At 39.2% G+C, this 20,318-nt stretch overlaps 1 protein-coding gene across 8 annotated transcripts in view; it reads right to left on the reverse strand.

The window, feature by feature from the left end:
- The window catches only part of ZFAND6 (zinc finger AN1-type containing 6), a 69,087-nt gene that overhangs the window by 38,593 nt on the left and 10,176 nt on the right, over positions 1–20,318 (reverse strand). The gene's annotated exons all lie outside the window — the stretch shown is intronic.

Here is a 20,318-nt window from a genome sequence, read left to right on the forward strand (position 1 = left end):
AAAAAAAAAAAAAAAGAAAAATTATAATTCATTTCAAACATTTTAACTTCTTTACCACAAAGTTCAAATGCTCAAAATAATAGCTATTTTTTATGAGTAGCCTTTCAATTTAAACAATTTTTCTCCATTCTCTTAGTATAATGGTCATACCAATATTACCAAGGTAACGATACTCCCAGGCATACACCTTCCGTGAACCCACTCACGCATCTGCTGACTCTCTGCAGAGCCGTGAGGGATGAAACTATATAAGACACAAATCCAGCCTCAATGAGTTAGGTGGGGGTTCTTGCTCCCATAATTCTTAACCACTTACAAGTCTGAATAAAATGTTACTACCCATCCAATAAAAAATGTTATTACTGAATATTTGATGTTTTATTTTATTTATTTTTAAAGATTTCATTTATTTATTTGATACAGAGAGAGAGAGTGAGAGAGCACAAGCAGGGGGAGCAGCAGAGGGAGAGGGAGAAGCAGGTACCCCGCTAAGCAGAGCCAGACCCCCTGGGGGCAGAGGAGGGGTCGATCCCAGGACTCTGGGATCATGACCTGAGCTGAAGGCAGATGCTCAACCGACTGAGCCACCCAGGCGCCCCTGAATAATTGATGTTTTAAATACCATTTTTAGTTTATTATATTCTGTTCATTGAGAATACAAGAGGTTTTTTTTTTTAAGTTTCCAACAACCATGAAATCTTTTTTTTCTACAAATCCTTTCATTAATCCCAGTTAACAATCATCTTGCATATAAATACTATCTGTTGAAAGTGGGATAAATATATGGAGAGAAGTAAATAAAAAAACAGCACTGCTAAGAAACACAGCACATGTTAATACATAAGTCACTTTCCTGGCCAACGTTAAACCATGTAATTTGGCCCATTACAATTTGATAACACTAAATGTTAGAAGCCATCGGTCTTGCTCACCACTGTATTTCTAATACCTGACACAGCTGCATTAAACAGGTGTTCCAGGTGCTCAAATGTTTACATAATGGATTAACACGTGACGTGCATTTATCCACACCGGAAAAACAAACCCTGAGCCTCTTACAGACCAACCAGAGGAAATTCAATCTCTAGGTAAAAACCAAATTACCAGTCTTTTTCATTTTATTGTTTAGGATCAATCAGGGGATTCTGGAACAGTGTAGAACACACTAATCTGATTTAAATTAGCAATTTTCCTTCTTCCAGGCCATTAAACAGTCAGTAGATTAATCTATAGCAATCTAAAAATAGGCAGCCAGATGATGAGTCTGTGTGTTTAAGGCTTTCTAATTTATCTCCATTCTCTTCAGGAATTCAACAACACCCAGGGGTCACAGTATACAAGTACAATCCATGTAGTAGTCTCTTTTCCACATCATTAAAATATCTACATGTATACTTTTCACCACCTCTACTGCTAAAGCAAGTGCCAGTAACTTGACTGACTTTCAAGTCTCCCTTAACTAGGAACAAAAGTAGAACAAAAGCATATTAGCTTCAGAGCTATTTAGGAGTCGACCCCAGAATCTGCACCGATAGTGGTTTCCACATCACACAGAGATCATCTTGATAATTTTAAGTTCCTATGTTAGCGATCCCTGACTTGGAATTGTTAGGCAGGCCTGAATCAGTCATCCCAAGATCAGGCTTTTCTGTTTCTAGACACAAAATAAACAGCTCAGCACCACAGAGTGAAGCTATTTAGCATTCAGCCGAAAACTTTCCAGTTCATCAACAATGGGTCCTATAATAGCTCCTCGGTCTTAAATCTTAAAAAGTCCAACTGGCTCCAGCGCTGGCCTCAATATATTGCTAGGAAGTTAAAGTCCCAATGACCTGGCTTTAAGTCAGCCAAAAGCAAAGACCGAGGAGAGTAGGATTCAAAATTTCAAGAGAAAAGAGAAAAAGAGTTCTCCTGAACTGATCTCTAAAAACATGGATTTCTGTATATAACCTTTACATGAGTGTTTCTCAAACATGGATTAACAACGTCAGAAAATCACGAATTCCTAGGTCCTAGCCCATACCTACTGAATCAGTTTCCGGAGACGGAGACCAAGGATTAGCACTCTAACAAGCTTCCAAGGGATTCTCAGATTCAAGTTTGAGAACCACTACTTTATATACATACTGGTAAATATTATTTTAGCAGAACACAGCAAATACATATTTGTAGCAGAAATCAAAATGGGTTTCAAATCACTGTAAAGCTGGTAACTTTAGAATAATTTTGGTCAACTAAATTAGGTCAGGGCGCCTGGGTGGCTCAGCTGGTAAGTGATTGCCTTTGGCTCAGGTCATGGTCCTGGAGTCCCCGCATCGGGCTCCCTTCTCCCTCTGACCCTCCCCCTTCTCATGCTCTCTCTCTCTCTCATATAAATAAAAATTAAAATAAATAAATAAATAAAATTAGGTCAAAGGATGCATCTCAAAAGTAATCTGTCAAAAAACAATGGTTTCCCGCTATAAACTTTGGAGAACCACTATTTAAAATTTTAGGAAGTGCTTTCTGTTGGTTGGACATAAGCAACCATGGTCTGTAACTACAGTAGCTGGTAGGGAACAAGTGATTTTACCTCCCCACCTTTCAGTAATAGGCATGATAACTACAGTAAGAATGGTATTAGCAGACAACTGCTACTCAGAATTTGGGGCAAAAATTTTTAGTAGAACTTTGGGGAGATGGAGGTTCAAGTACACAGGAAGAATTTTTCAAGATGGTATGTCCTGAACTAATACAGTGCTCTACTCCCAGAGTGATGATGGTCCATTTTTACATGCTTTCCTCTGAATTGCTGGAAAGGCACTGTGACAGAACAGGAAATGAGCACAGGGACTTCCAATTTCAGGATTACAGAGTAAAACAGTTTCTCTCATACTCAGGCAGTAACAAGGAAGACAAGAAACAGGAACACAAACTCTGTCTTCAGTGTAACAGGAGACAACTGTAACCGTGAACCACAATCCATTTACGATCACAGTGCGTTAGTGAAGGCCTGGCAGATGAATGACTAGAGGGAGGAAAAGCCAACTGGCTGAAAGCAAAGGGATGGATACAGCACAAGCCATTTGCTCCGGAGAGAAACCTGGAAGTTGTTAGAAAAATGAAAATTTAGATCTCCCCTCTGCTCACCAACCCCACTCCTACACAGAAGAGCTCAAATTGCAAATAAAAAATATGTTTCTAAGGCAAAACAGTGCATGTATCTAGAAGGATCAAAAAACCACTACTTTTTGAAAGCCTCCTTTGTAGCAAGCACTGAACTAAGCACTTGACCCTTCCAAAATTTTCGTTAAGTTTAAGGAATTATAATTTTCAGCACCTCACACATTTAAGGCATGTATGCGATATACACTTCTCAAAATTTTGGAGATACACACTTAACTCATCTTTATTTATATAATCTAAATGACAAAACCAGTCCTCGCTGACCTTACTCCTCAGAACTGTCACATACAGTGGAAATGCCGTGGCAGCTGGAGGAAAAGAAACACTAGTTTGGAGAGTCAGGATCCCTAGCTCCACTCTCTCTGCCTCAATTATTTTGAGGGTGAGCACCAATCAACACGAGAACAAGGTCAACACTACCCTCATATGCTAAGACAAGACAAGCCCTTCCTCACTGAGAGGACTATTTTTTGGAGACAACTGAGAATTTCTTAAGATTTCCCCAGGTTTCGTCCTTTTTTCACAGAATAGGTAACACGTGTTAACACGCACACAAATGTCTGACTTCACAAAACAAAGCTACAGTACATCTACTGTGCCTTTATTATTCCAAGATGTTCACATTTTGCAGAGAATGAGAACGTCTATAGTTAACATGGCTTCTTTTTCCTGCTTTTTCTAAATTTCTAGAGCCAACTACAATGCAATGAAGGTTTCCAGCAAAAAGATGAAATGTCATGCCGAGTACATACTCTGAGTAGGCAAATGTAAATCATGAAACAGTGAGGTCTGCTGGGATTACGATCGTTGAGAAACACCGAGCTGTGGCTCCATGCTACAGAAGCTCTGGGACACGGTTATCTCGCTGCCTGCGGGCTCTGCACTTTGGACGTTCCGAAAGACTTTGTCGTCTCTTCTATCTGAACTGCTGAAGAAGCCAGGCCTAACAAAGGACAGCAATACACAAAATCTTTTACGGGAGTACAATAAAAATCCACCTCTTCCTATCAATCAGCTTCCTTTCTGTCTGCTAAAAAACCTGACAGTTACTAAGAATCATGTAACACACAAGATTTCTGGTTGGGATGAAATATGTTTGTCTTCCTAAAGTTACTCCTATGTATTTTTTGTTTTGTCGCAATTTAATGACCACAACCAGCAAGTCGGAACACAATTCTGAGTTACGCAGCTTTCCCACTTTAAGAATTAGGGTGTACTGAAAATGCAAAACAGCTTCTATTCCAATCTGTCCACTGAATTATCACTGCAAATGATGTGGTCTTAACTTGAGAAATAAGCTTTTTGTATCAGCAGAGAGCACCATTTTACATCCAAGAATGTTATCATCTGTTAACAGAAATGGTCACAGTGAGGCATTAAACACTGTGTGGAAAGCTGGGATGTTCCCAGCACAGACGCTGAAGAACAAACCAAGGGTACTGATGACAAAGCAGCAAGACTTGGTGCTATTTTTCTCTAAAGTATTTCACTCTTGATTTTCCTAAGAAATTAAGACAGCATTATAAGAAGTAACATTACAAATTTTACCTAAATCAAACTCATTTGGTGAAAACAATCAGACAACAGGTGCTGATAACCATTTCCTTCAAAAAGGTATTTAATTATTCCAAGAAAACCATCTAAATTATTATAAGAGTAAAGTATGGCTTGGAGTTCAGTCACACACAGACCAGCAAGTAAACATGAAGATTCCTCAGGGATGCCTGTGATGCTCTCCCTTACCCTCCACACAGCCCCTAGTTTCACGTGCACCCCCTTACCTCATTTACTGTTTTAAAAAACCCCAATCACCTCATAGGTTACTATACACATTCTACTGACTAAAAAGACAAGACTAAAGAAATCTTACTTTGGAAGTATTTGCTTTGATGACTTTCTCTTCCTCCTACTTGCCAAGTGGGGTCACGCCTACAGAGACCTTATCTTCTGAAGAAAAACCTAGGATGTGTGATCTAACAACAAGATAGAATAGTCTGTTGGAAAACAAGTACCTTTGAGAGGAGTGCAGGGCAGGGCAGACATGTCAGGCTACCTCAAATTTCTGTACTGCTTCCAAATGTGTGACCCTGTATTTTATGGACCCTAAAAAGTTGGTATTTCTGAAATATTCCAGAGGTTTAGAAGGGCAATTAAAAATATTCAAAAACTGGGATGCCAGTTTCATGTGCTTGAACAGTGCCATGGCTCCTGGAATCAGATCTCCAAATCTCTGCGCCTGATGAACGAAGCTTTGGTCTCACAGCTCTAACTAGGAGCTCAGAGCAAATGTCTCCCAAATAGGACTCTAGCTCAGACCTTTCTCCAGAGCTCTCTGTTTGCTAACTGGATGTTGGATGTCTCATCAACTCTGCCAGTAAAAAAATCACGGGGTGACGGTGGGGCAGGGTGAACAAAGAGAAGCTGGTAGCTAGGTCAGAGGAACAGGACGAGGCACTAACAGAAGTGAGAGGGTCCATGATAAATGCTCTCCCTGTACTGTCTCCTCTAATCTTCACAATATCCCTTAAAAGCAGGAACCCTTACCTCCTCCATTCCACAGATGAGGAAACAGCCTGAGTGAGAGTATGGAAGCTGCTCAGGTCAAACCGCTAGCAGGCCGGAAGGCAAGGATCTGAACCCAGGGATCTGACTCCAAAACCCAAGCACCTACACATGCTGAAACCCCAAGAAGAGATGAGATACAGATTCTGACAGGCGAACTGTGCTCTCTGGTCAATTCAAGAGGCATTTCCTGAGCACTAAAAGTATGTGCCAGATACTACACACACACACACACACACACACACACACGATTATCTCGATTCAAATCCCTGCTTTACCACTTATTAGCTATGCAACCTGAATAAGTTTCCAGCTTACACAAGCGAGTCAGAAAAAAATACGCATGTATTTATATATACACATATACATATAGAAAGAAAAACAGACAGAAAAAATACGAAAAACAAATGGGATAAAGAGTACTACTGAGAATCTGGGAAAAAGAAACAGGAGTTCCTTGTACTATTCATGCAACTTCTATGTTAAGTTTGAAATTAAATCAAAATAAAAAGTTACAGAAAAACTCACAGCAGTATCAAAACATAAAAGTATGTGACCTGCCCTGGTAGTATTAACTGCTTAGGTTCAGAAGCAGAGTATATAAATGGTTGACTTGGTCCAAGATTAGAAACTAAGAAAGTGATTGAAGAGGGACCTTCACCTGGAAGGAAGGAGGAAACAAGAGACTGGGGGTTGATAAAGCTTCAGACTAAGTGGTGGGAAAAGGAGGAGAGCTGGAACTGACAAGAGGCTCCAGCCAGAAGACTCATCCTTGCGTTCCATGTTAGGGGTGTCTGCAGTTGTTTGACAAGTATAAATTCCCCCCACAATGAGATACCACTCCATCTCTGCCCGAGTAGCTATGCTGACAAAGACTGACCACACCAAGTGCTGGTGAGGGTGAAGAGAAAAGTAAGTTCTCACGCACTGCTGCTGGGAACGTGAAGTGATTGTGGGAACTTAGGAAAACAGTCTGCCATTTCTTACAAAGTTAAACTTGCAGTTATCATATGATCTAGTAATTCCACTTCTGGGTGTCTATGCAAGAGAAACAAAAACGTATGCCACCCAAAAACTTACACATACATTTTCACAGTGGCATTAAGACTAGCCGAAAGCTGGAAACCCCAACGTCCACCAACTGGTAAATGGAGCAATAACATGTGGTATACATCTACACAATGAATACTAACGAGCAATAAAAAGGGACAAGCCAAGACCATTTAATAGGGGAAAGGGCAGTCTTTTTAAGAACCAGTGGTGGGAAAACTGGATCTCCACATGTAAAGGAACAAAGTTTGACCCTTCCTTTATACCATGTACGAAAATTAACTGAAAATGGATCAAAGACCTAAGCATATAAACTATAAAACTCCTATAAGAAAACATAGGGCTAAAGATTGGACATCGGATTTGGCAATGATTTCTTAGATATGACACCAAAAACACAGATAACAACAATAGATAATTTGGACATTATCAAAATTAAAAATTTTGTCCGTCAAAGGACACAATTAACAGAGTAAAATGGCAACCCACAGAATGGGAGAAAATATGTGCAAGTGCTATTATCGGATAAGGAATTAATATGCAGAAAATAACTCCTACAACTCAACAACAAAAAAATCCAACCCAATCCAAAAAAGGGCAAAGAACGTGGATAGACATATCCCCAAAGAAGACATCCCAATGTATGACCAATAAGCACATGAAAAGATGCTCAACATCACTAATCATTAGAAAGTGCAAATCACAACCACAATGAGATACCACTTCATACCATCTGGATAGCTATTTTCAAAAAGACAGAGGAGTGCTGGTGGTAGGAATGTAAAATGGTAGAGCCTCTACGGAAAAGTCTGGCAGTTCCTCAGAAAGTTATATGTAGAATTACCAAATGATCCAGCAACCCCACTCCTGGGTGTGAACTCCACACCAAAAGATGTGAAAGCAGGAGCTGGAACACGATTATTTGTCCCTCAGAGTTACAACAGCACTACTCACAAGGGCCAAAAGGTAGAAACACCCCAAATGTCTGCAGACAGATGAATGGTTCAACAGAAGGGGATAAATACACTCACAAGGGAATATTATTCAGTCTTCAGTAGGAGTGAAAATCTCATATGTGCTACATGATGAATGAACCTTGAAAATCTCATGCTAAGTGAAATAAGCCAGACAGAAAAGGACAAATTCTGTATGATTCCACTTATATGAAGAACTTCAGGAGCACCTTGACTGGCTCAGTCGGTAGAGCATGTGACTCCTAATCTTGGGGTCGGTGTTCAAGCCCCACACTGGGCGTAGAGCTTACTTAAAAAAACAAAAAAACAAAAAAAGAGAGAACTTCAAATAGTCAAATTCACAGAGACACAAAGTAGAATAGTAATTACCGGGCAGCAGGGATGGGGAGTTACTATTTAATGGGCACAGTTTCAAGATGATGAGAAAAGCTCCGGAGATGGACAGCAGTGATGACTGCACATCAGTGTACATGCATTTAATACCAAGCAACTATACACTTAAAAATGATTTAAATGGTATATTTTTATGTGTATTTTACCGCAATAAAGATAAAAAAGAAAAAAGGACCAAGCTAATGACCGATGTTGCAACATGGATGCTGGTGACAGTAGTCAAACTGGAAAGACCACATGAATATATGTGATTCCACTTACATGTTGAGAAAGAACACATCTACAGGGACAGAGAGCAGATCTATTGGTTGCCCAAGAATGCGGCTGGGAATGGGACTTGTTTACAAACAGGCTTGAGGGATCTTTTCAGGGTGAAGGAAATGTTCTAAGTGGAGTGTGGCAGTAATTACACGACTTTGTGAATTTATTTAAAATTACTGAATTGAGGGTGCCCGGAGGGCTCAGTCGGTTAAGCGACTGCCTTCGGCTCAGGTCATGATCCTGGAGTCCCGGGATCGAGTCCCGCATCGGGCTCCCCGCTCGGCGGGGGGGGGGGGGGGGGTCCTGCTTCTCCCTCTGACCCTCCCCACTCTCATGTGCTCTCTCTCATTCTCTCTCTCAAATAAATAAATAAAATCTTTAAAAAAAAAATTACTGAATTGAACACTTACTAAATGGGTGAATTTTATGGTATGTAAATTAGAATCATTAAAAAAAACTAACATACTTTCTTGTGTGGGCACAGATAAACTAGCTTTTATACAAACTAGCTCACCTTTTTGGTGAGAATATAAAGTAGTACAACAGTTCCCTAGAACAAGTTTAAAAGACTAAAATATAGTCTTGGACCCAGAATTCCTCTTCTTTGAATTGACCCTAAGAACATCATCAGGGCAGCACTGTTTCTGACAATTAAAAAATCAGTCCCAAAGTAAAGAGAATACAGGGTGGTTCAACAAACTCGGGCGCCTCCCGGCTTCCTGTGACAGCACCGCACGGCCATCAGCCAGGACGTGCGCCCCGCGCAGCCGCCTCTGGCGAGCAGCTCTGCTGCGGCGGGGCCTGTTTCCCTTAATGCCATCCCGTCAGCAGCTGACGCGCAGCAGGCATCCGTGTGTTAAGTGAATAAGGAATAATGACACGAGAAGACGTCCCAAGACGAAACTGTGATCCCTCAAAAAATTAAAATTACATTTGCACGTGCACAGGAAAAAAAGCCTAGAAAGATGTAAAAGCAAAATATCCACTTTCATCTCTAGGTAGCTAGGTTCTGAGTGCACTTTTTTTTTGGTCTATCCATTTTCTAAATCGTTAATAATGAACATGTATTACACTTCCACAGCTGGAAAACAATTTCAGAGGCGGAGTTACCTCCAGCAGCAAGGTGTAAGGCTTGGTCTTCGGAACGGGTTGCTAAAGCTCTGTGGATACGCAAGTCAAGGGACTTTTAAAAATTTAATTTATTTATTCAATGAGAATTAAGCACTTTCTATGTGCCAGCCACTGTTCCAGGCTGGGAGGAATAGATAAACCAAAATCCCTGCATTCACAGAAGGGGAAAGTCACCTGGATGGCTGAATGGGAAAAAGCAGAACTTAAACCAGGTGCCAAATCCTCAGTAAGCATGAGAATGATGTAGAGAAGATAAGGAACAGGAACGGAGCTAGGATAGGAAGATCACCGGGTTTTTGCTGGGAAGAGTAACGGTCTGCAAACAACAAAGGGAGCTAGAAAACACAGACCTCACGTCCCTTTTAACCTCTTGTTGTGGAGTACGGCATCCACAGCCACCACCGCAAGAACCACAGGAGAGTGGTGGCCTCTGGGAAGAGCAAAGCTGCAGCTTGGGGCAGGTGACAAAGAAACACTCTGTGAAGAGTTCAAGACCTTGTTCCCTCTAGAAAAGAGCTGTAGAGCAAAAAGGAGAGCGCACCGCACTTAGCATGGGAATAAAACAGGCATGGTAGGAATGAACTGACCTCAAAATTCTTCACCAAGTTTAGGCTGTAGCTTAGGAGGTATTTTGAGGCTCAAGGATGTAAGAGGATTGTGATATGGTCCTCAGGTGCTGGGCCAGCATGTCTCATTTATCTCTGTGTTCCCAGAGTCTAATAGAGAGCCATGTTTGCAGGCTAATGGTGTCAAAAACCCTCAATGATTTACTTCAAATTCAACATAGCTCAGTGACTTGTTCCAAAAAATACCTTTGCCTAACTTAATTTCTTCCAAGGGAACTATCATCTGCTTTGCCAACTCGGCTTACTAACTCTAGTCAATTCTGACCTCTCTTCCAAATGCAAATTAGTAGTTAGGTCCTTGATATTTCACATCCCACCCTTTTATGCAATTATACCTGCTTTAAGCCCACATCTTCCCACTTCTTGGCCAGTCATGTCTCAATCATTAGACAGATTTCATGATAAGTCTCAACTAATCTCTTGTCTTCTGAACTGATTTCCAGTAACTACCTGTGTACTCTACTCACCTCCCCTGCCTAACGTTACTAACCAATGAACCTGAACACTAGGTATCTTAAATGGTCTAGGCTTCAACAGATTTAAAGAGAGGCAGAGTGACCTCAACTCAAATTGCAGTTGATTCTTACTAAGCTGTGTAATCTTGAACCCCCACCGCTACCATTTTATCACCAAAGTAAATACTCAAGCAACGATACATGATCAGACCACTCCCCAGATCAATAATCTAATGGCTCTCCATCACTAAGAGAACAGGCTCTGCGGCCTGCCTATCCAGCCTCATTCTCCTGCCATTCTGCCTCATGGGGGTCTTGAAGCTCTCAGCCTCTATGCTGTTAATCATCACCTTGCACATGCTTTGTTCTCCGGCTACAAGGCCTACCTATCCCATCCCTTTTATTCACTCTGGTTAGCTTTTAGTATCTTCTTAATCTTAGTATGAGTCCTTCTTCCTCCATAAAGTCTTCTCTCATTCTCTGCTCCTGTTAAAACCTGATGTCTTTTTCCCTTATGTCACTAAACATTTTAATCCTCTGAGTATGTTTCCCCAAGATATCATAAGTTCCTGGCATAGCACCTAGTAGGTGCTAAAGAATCTGTGGAATATTTGTCAATGTAGGTACCACCACCAACAGCTCACAGGGCTAGAAGGTTAAAAATAACAAACATAAGGAAGAAAGGACAGTGCTAAGTACACCACCATTTTTATCTGTACCATATCCACTTCAGAAATTTTTGTACAAGAAAATTAAGGAAGGTAAAGACTGAATGACTGATTAATAAATCTCTACCAAAAAAAAAAAAATCTGATTTTGAGCTCATAGGAAAGAACCAGAGGATGTGAACTCAGCAGGAGGTGGGGAGAAGGCATGGTCCCATCCTCACAAAAACCCTAGAGAGCTGGAACTCACTGGGATAAGGAGTACTCCTTTCTTACCTCTCCCAGGGAGTCATCTGAAAGTGGCCTGGAGATCACAATCCCAAAGTTCAGGAAGATTGGTAAAATTAATATTACCATGGAGCTTCCCAAACAATCCCGGCAGTTTCCCCATCTTGAATATCTTTTCTTCTCGAAGCAAATCTGAATGGCAAGATCATGCACTTGACAAACTGAACAGAGGCCTCTTCTGTTAACCAGCTGTTTGACCTTTTTAAGGGCCTCAACTCTCTGTGCCTCAGTATCATCATCTGTGAAACACAGACAGTAACACTCAGCTCATAATAACCGTTGTGAGGACTTGAAAAGTTAGTACGGGAACAGAGGGAAACTTCCTCAAGTTGATAAAGAATATCTACAAAATTCCTGCAGGTGGCATCATACTTGATGGTGAGAAACTTGAAGCTTCCCCACAAAGATCAGGAACAAGGCAAATACGTACCCTCTTTTCAACACGGTACTGAAAGTCCTAGCTAATGCAGTAAGACAAGAAAAGGAAATAGAAAGTATACAGATTACAAAGGAGGAAATTAAATTGTCTTTGTTCACAGATCACATGATCGCCTATGCAGAAAACTTGAATCAACAACAACAAAAAACCCTTGTGAAACTAATAAGTGGTTATAGCAAAGTTGAAGGATATAAGGTTAATATATAAAAGTCAATTGCTATCTTATACATCAGCAATGAATCTGAAATTAAAAACATAATACCATTTACATTAGCATCCATAAATGAAACACCTACGTAGTATAAATCTAACAAAATATGCATACAATGCATATGAAGAAAACTACGAAACTCTGATGAACAAAATCAAAGAAGAACTAAATAAATGGAGAGATCTTCCATGTTTACGGGTAGGAAGACTCGTATATTGTCCAGATGTCAGTTCTTCCAAAATTAATCTACAGATTCAATGAAATTCCAATCCAAATTCCAGCAAGTTATTTTGTGGATATCAACAAACTGATTCTCAAGTTTATATGGAGAGGCAAAAGACTCAGAATTGCCAATACAATGTTGAAGGACAACAAAGTTGGAGGGCTGACACTGCCCAACTTCGATTTAGTATGAAGTTATAGTAATCAAGCCATATTGTACCGATGAAAGACAAACAGATCACTAGAATAAAATAGAGAACCCAGCAACAGACCCATATAAACACAGCCAACAGAGCCAACTGATCTTTAACAAAGGAGCAAAGGCAATACAATAAAACAAAGACAGTCTTTTCAACAAATGACGCTGGAACAATTAGACATCCATATGCTAAAAAAATGAATCTAGACACAGACCTTACACCCTTCACAAAAATTAACACAAAATGTATCATGGACGTAAATGTAAAACACAAAATTATCAACCTCCTAGAGGATAACAAAGGAGAAAATCACTTTTGTAATGGCAATTACTTTTTAGAGGCAACACCAAGGGCATGATCCATGAAAGAAATAACTGATAAGCTGAACTTCTACTCTGTGAAAGGCAATGTCAGGAGAATGAGTAGACAAGCCATAGAGTGTAAGAAAATATTTACAAAAGACACATCTGATAAAAAGGACTGATCCAAATATACAAAGAACTCTAAAAAAGTGGGCCAAAGACCTTACAGATACCTCACCAAAGATACAGAGATAGCAAATAAGCATATAAAAAGATGTTCCACATCATACATCATCAGGAAAATACAAATTAAAACAATGAGACAGCACTAAACACCTATGAGAATGGCAAATCTGGAACACTGACAGCATGGAATGCTGGCAAGGATGTGGAGCAACAGGAACTCTCAAGCCTTACTTATGGGAATGCAAAATGATACAGCCACTTTGGAAGACTGAATGGTGGATTCTTACAACACTAAATACTTTACAATCCAGCAATAACAGTCTTTGTATGTAAGCAAAGGTAAACCTGGAGGTTTATAGCAACTTTATTCCAACTGATAAAAACTCCGAAGCAACTAAGATGTCTCTCAGGGTAAATGGATTAATAAACTGTGATCCATCCACATGATGGAATATTATTCAGTGCTAAAAAGAAATGAGCTATCAAGCCATGAAAAGACATGGAGGAAATTTAAATGCTTATTACTGAGTGAAAAAAGGCAATCTGAAAACACTACATACTGTGTGATTCCAACTACATGACATCTTGAAAAAGGCGAAACTGTGGAGACCATAAAAAGATCAGTGGTTGTCAGGGCCTGAGGATGAGAGGGTATGGATGAACAGAAGGACTATAGAGGATTTTTAAGGCAGTGAAGTACTCTGTATAATACTACAATGATGGATACATCTCATCATATGTTTGCCCAAACCTACAGAATATACACCACCAAGAGTGAACCCTAATGGACTCTGAGTGATTATGATGTGTCAATGTAGGTTCATCACTGTAACAAATGTACCACTCTGGTGGGGGATGTTGGTAATGCGGGAGGATATGCATGTGTGGAGACACAGCGGGTACATAAGAAATTTCTTAACTTCCTCTTAATTTTGCTGTGAACTGAAAACTCCTCTAAAAATATTCAATCTTTTTAAAAAAGTTAACGTGTCTGATACAGTGTTCAATAGGAGCTGTGATTACCGAATTATTCCTCCCAATACTGCTGTCAACCACTTCTCTGCACAGAAGCCTCCCACACCTCACAGCTCATAATCACACCACTCCCACAACCAGAGTACCCTCCATGCCTCTTCACCACCTCAAGAAGCCCAGAAGCTAGAGCTTACTAGTTAAGTGGGAAATTATATGGCACCCAACAAACCAGGAAAACTTTGGTGGAAGCCAGCTATGAGTCTCTTTTTATTACTGTCCACTTTACCATTTCAGAGTTGTCCCTTTTCAGGTGAAAATAATAAAGCTTTTGCTCTATATCCAAAATGAAAGAAAGAAAAGAAAAAAGAGAGAAAAAGAGAAGAAAAAAGACAAGAAGGGTCTCTGTCACTGCTGTAGTCTCAAACATATCTAACTTTCAAGGCATGCTTCAGATTTTACTTTTTTAGAATTTCCGGACTATCCCAGCTCACAGTGATCTTTCTCCCTGCTGAGCTTCTACGGTAATCATTTATAACAAACCACAATTTGGCACTCAGTAATCTATAATATGGATTATAGTACAGAGAATATTCATATCCCCCAATTTCTTCAAATAGTAAGTGAACTTAAGAAAAGGTTGGGTCTTTCAGCACTTTGGCAAACTCACCGGACTAGGTGACTGGGTCAGACTACCTGACTAGCCTCTGTGCACACAGCTCAACAAGACTTTGCTTATTGAAACTATTATTTTAGGCAATTAATGAGACCTTTTCGGTGTAGGTTTTCATTTTAAATAATCTGTCAAGAATAATTTTTCCCACTAAAACTGATTCTATTTTATAAAGTTCTACAGCTATTGAGATTTGGAAAGAGATACACTATACACTTTTAAGCAATTATCTAAAAAATTAAGGAAAACTACTGTGTATTCTATTCATCAATACTAAGTTTTACATCTTTTCAAATTATATATTATTTTATTATTGTAATATAAAACACTTAAAATTTATTAAATGAACTATTAGTTTGCACTTTTATTATTTAAGAAACTAGCAAAAGATTATTTTGGGTAATAAAATATGGCAAATTAAAACTTTTGAGAGTAGTATGGAATTTCCTGCCTCTAAAATACATGAATACAATACAAAACAATACAAAACAACCCACAAAAACTCCTGCTTTTATAGACAACTATGAATTTTAATTAAAAGTTTATAATTACATTAACTTCCAAGTCCAGTTATAGATTCAACCCCTTTCAAAACCAAATATTTACCTATATTTTTAAAAGTTCTATCCATTTGATCTTTTTCTTTTAACACCACGTCCTTTCTAAGCTATAGATGAAAGGCTTTATTTCCTTGACTGAATAAAGGTCATTTTGCCTTAAAATACGTTGGAGGGGGTGGTGGAGACAGATGAAGAGAAATGAAGTGAATATCTGAAATAAAAGTGATTCCAAATCAATTATGTCTCCATTTACATCAATTTTCTTTCTACAAAAAATCAGCTGCAGTATTTAACCTGTTGTGATGAGACGTCGTCGGGTGCAAGAGAACATGAGAAATGCACACCGGGTCTCCAGGAACAGCGGCGGAAAGAGCCCATTACCATTTCAAATAGCTCTGATAAAGCGCTTCTGCACTACGCCTAATCTTCCTCTTACACAGGTAGGTTTCAAGCTTTTATTAAACGTGAAGAATTCAACAGCTCTGAAATTCAAAACCAACTACGTATGGAAAACTACCTTATCTTTCCTACATTTCATTCTTTGCTCTTCTTATATTCTGGAGATGCTAAAATGTTTTTTTTGGAGTGTTCCAAAAAATTGTCAAAAATGTCTTTCTGAAAACCCTTAAAGCACTTTTAGACTCCAGCAACAAGTTTTGAGTATGCCCTAGAAGAAGGAACTGCAAATAGTTGGTGAGAAGATGAAATGAAGTGGTGTGGGGGAAAAAAGGGTAGAGAAGCAGGGGCCAGCTTAGGAGGGCGCATGGCTCAGCGGTTAGGCGGAAGGACTTTGGTCCAGCACACTTGCGTACAAAGTGTGCTAGCCGCTCACCAGCTAAGTCAATCCTGGACAAATTAGTTAGCCTTTCCAAATTATCTCACTTGTTAAATGCACGTAATAGTATTTACCTCTCCAAGTTGTTTGGGGACTCAGAGAATGCTTAGCACAGAATTAGCTGGTATTATTACTCGTCCTAGGTAGCTAAGAAAGTTCAAAGGACAACAAAGAACACTAAAGAATTTTAAGCAGAGAAAAACAGACACAATCTCACAGTGAAGAATGTATTGTAGAAAGCCAAAACTGGAAGTGAAGATGAGTTAAGAGACTGTTTTACTAATCAAAATGAGAAGCCATGGACTCTAGATACTATGGATTTAAACTGATAGGAGGGATAGATGGCTGGCTCAGTCCATTGGGTGTGCGACTCTTGATCTCGGGCTTGTGAGTTCGAGCCCCACCTGGGTGTAGAGACTACTTAAAAGTAAAATCTTTTAAATTAAATAAATAAATAGAATTGTTAGGAGGCTGAGGCTCACTGGGTGCGGAAGAAGAAGGAAGAATCAGAACAAAACCCAGGTTTTGCATACCACCCATTTTCTGGGACAGGAGGGAAGAAAGGATTGTAGGATACTGCTGCGAGGGCGACAAAAGGCAGTTAAAATTTAGCCTTGCTGAGTTTCACACAGGTATGGAAGAGAGATCTTTGTTAGCTGGATGAACACGGGTTTCAAGATTTCAAAAAATCTGGATTTAAGATACAGATCTTAGAACCATTACTATGTATGGGCAGTTACCTGAAGATGTGGTCCTGGAGATCACCCAAGGATAGCCTGAGAAGCATGTTAGGGTCAGAATCCTATGAAATTCCAATACTTAATGGTTATAAAGAGGAAACACTTGCAAAGGACAGAAATCACAAAAAGAAGCCCGAGCAACATCATTAAACTCATGGGAAGAGTTTCAAGAAGGAAAAAGTAGTTAATAGTGCTAAATTTTACTGAGAAATCAAGTACATACTCAACAAAAATCCACTGGTGGGGGAGGAAGGTGCTTATACTGGGGAGAAAATGCAAAAGGTATAAAGAGAGATAGATGAATCTGCTCCCTTTTACCCAAAAAAAAATGTTTCAAGTTCATTTTTTCTAATGACATCCAAACACAAAAAATCAGATTAAGTCAAACAGGTTCTCAGACATCAATTAATAAACAAGCACTTTCTAAAAGTTATCAAGAAAAATTACTTCCTAAAACATTTACCTACTTTTTATAAAGAAGCCACACAGGAAAAACACTGCAAAGCTGTAAAGTCCCTCTATCACACAGAACAAAGAGACCCTGTAAATACTAAGCCACTGCTTCTAGGTTCTCTCCAGTTTTACCAACTTACTGTCCATTAAAATTTTACCTTATGTCATTAGAGGAAAAAAATCACTGTATTCCCCTTGAACGGAGACTAACAATAGAAGTTCTGAATGCATTTAATATTCCCTCTTAGATCATTTTTTTCCTAATCCTTAACGAATAAAATAGAGCTATCACTATTCTTATCTTGCCTCAATATTAGCTCATTTAAAGCGTTTTCTTCTCCCTCTAGACAACTGGCTTCTACTCTGAATAAAACCTACACACTGAAAGTATATAGCAGGCTGCTACTCCCTAGTGCTGCCAACCAGAGAGCAGTACAGTAGACATGGCAGAGGTGTGTGCCCAATTACAGATGCTCACTCCTCTAAGTGCTGGCATTCCCAGAGCCCTAGGGGAGCAGGCCCCCCACTGAAATGTGATCCACAGCTAAACCTGCAAAGACTTCATTAAAATCGTTATATTTACAATTATCTTCATCTCTATTGTAGCAACAAGATCAGAATGTTAAGACTGAAAAAAAATGAAATACATTTTCTCAAAATCAGAACAAAGGAAAGATTTGTGATATAAATATTTAAGCACCAACACAAATTGTAAACATTCAAGTGAAACCCAAACAACCGTTCTACTCATGAATGAAGAATTTATGTGTGTTAAGTTCTGATACAGCCACAAAATTTAAACGCATGGAAAATGTGTTTCATGGTAACTATTTCACTAATTACAACTGATGAGTTTTAAGTCCTTCTCCTCCACTCCAAATGTTAAGAAAAACCCAATTGTCTAGAAAACTCAAACTCTTCACCTGTTGGCAAACAAAACAGACATTTAAAAAAGTTCTCCCTTGCAACAAACACAATGACCAACAAAACAACATTAAGCTCTGGAAGTTGGAGACATGATGTTATCAGTAATTGGAAAAATTCACAGAAAGTAAGTTAAACTGCAGCTGTGCTCAACTACTTTGTGTCAGCGAGTTAGAGCTTCACCCACCATTTATCACAGCCTCCCATTCATCAGTTAAATTAGTATTTTTAATTGTCTTGAATTTTGCTTTAAAACAACTTTTTAAGTTTATTCTGGAACATTAGTTAACAAGTTCATATCCTGAGCAGTTACGGCCTAGCCCACTGAACACACTAGCTGTTAAGAGCACATGATCAGCAGTCACTGCCAAACAAAGAGTGTTCTTAAAGACCGACAAAAAACATGGGTCTAGTACTGCTATGTGAGTGCACAGTCGTCTTCTCACATTTAATGGAAAACCTACGAAATACTGGAAAGGTGCTGATATACCATTTTAAAATGTAGATCTACACATACTAATTCTGTTTCTCTACCATATAAAAAAAACCCAGGAATGCACGAACAGTGTCAAAGGCTGTCCACACCTGTTCAGAGTCAGGTAATGTTAAGTGGCACTACTGTAGCCCTTCTCTACAAATGTTTCTGAGAGATCTTGTAAGAAATTATTTCTTCCAATAAGTGCTTACTAGAAGAAGCACGTACTAGAAAACCTTGTCTGAACAGCAAGGCCAATGTAAAACATTAAGCCCAGTACTTACTGACAGCAATACATGTAATAAGTAAATTACCCAATGAAGATATAATCGCTCACTTAAGCAGGTAAAAATTTTTCCAATTTCCTTCAGCTCGTTTTAATGTCCAGAAAATGACTTTATATTCATCTACATCTTGGAAAACGGGATTTAAAATAGGTTATTAGTTTAGGCAAAAACTGATCACCCAATCGGAGAGCTTCAGAGGCACACTTTATTACAACATTTAAGGGGCTACCCATTAGAGAAATTTTGAAGCACATCCTGCTGGTGGCAATATAAACTGGTATAACCTTTCTAAAAAGCAATTTGGCTACTGAAGTGTTCATATCCTTTGATCTAGGTAAGCCCACTCAGGGGATTTTTCCAGAAGAAAAATCTTGGGGAAAAAAGAGGAAATATTTTTAAATGTACACAAAGAAGTCTGTTTAACACAATGCTATTTAAAATGGTGAAAAATTAGGAACAATCTAAATGTAATACAGGCAAAAGACTAAGTCAATTAAGGTCCTACTAACTTAAGAGAATTATACAACTAAAATTAAAACAATTTTAACAGATGACACAGTTTAGTGAAATATAAAACTACAATTTACAATTATGGGAAAAATACAAGAATTTGGTAAGGTACAGAAGAGGAAAAAGAAAAAATAAGAGCACCACACAGTGATGTTCTTATGGGTGTAGAGTGACTTTTCCTGATTTTATCATTACTATTATTATTACTATATTGTTTAAGCAACAGAACGGAAAGCATACATTTAAAAACCTCTGCATGAACTGAAAGGCGTAGCACAGCAAATACAGCTATACCGGCTGAAATGCTTAGCAGGCACTTGGGCCGATTATTCAGATGAACTCTTACACCTTTATTTCTAGGAGATCAAAGGGCAACAACATGAAGAGAACAGTCTCTAAAGAACACTCTGGTAGTGAAACATACCATAATTATTTCATAAGTTAAGAAATGTCAGTAGATTCAGAGATAGCTTCCAAAAAGTTTTGATAGCCCACCTACAGCTCTGCACCCATTCCCCGCTCCTGTTGAGGGTGTTTCTTAGGTCCACGTCTGAAACAGATGGAGTTTGAATGAAGAAGCGAGTACTTTTACCTTGTGCTACACAGAATGAAGTCAATGAGCTCCTCAACAACAAATCCGGGGCACACGAAGGATGCCAGCCCGCTGCCCCGTCCGGAGCACGCTGCAGTTGAGGGGGATGCTGGGGTGAGTCCGGGGCACACCGTAGGGGGAGGGGCTGGGGTGAGTCCGGGGCACAC

This window comes from Leptonychotes weddellii, chromosome 9 (genome assembly GCF_054177405.1).
Source record: "Leptonychotes weddellii isolate Sample4059 chromosome 9, ASM5417740v2, whole genome shotgun sequence".
NCBI classification, from domain to species: domain Eukaryota; kingdom Metazoa; phylum Chordata; class Mammalia; order Carnivora; family Phocidae; genus Leptonychotes; species Leptonychotes weddellii.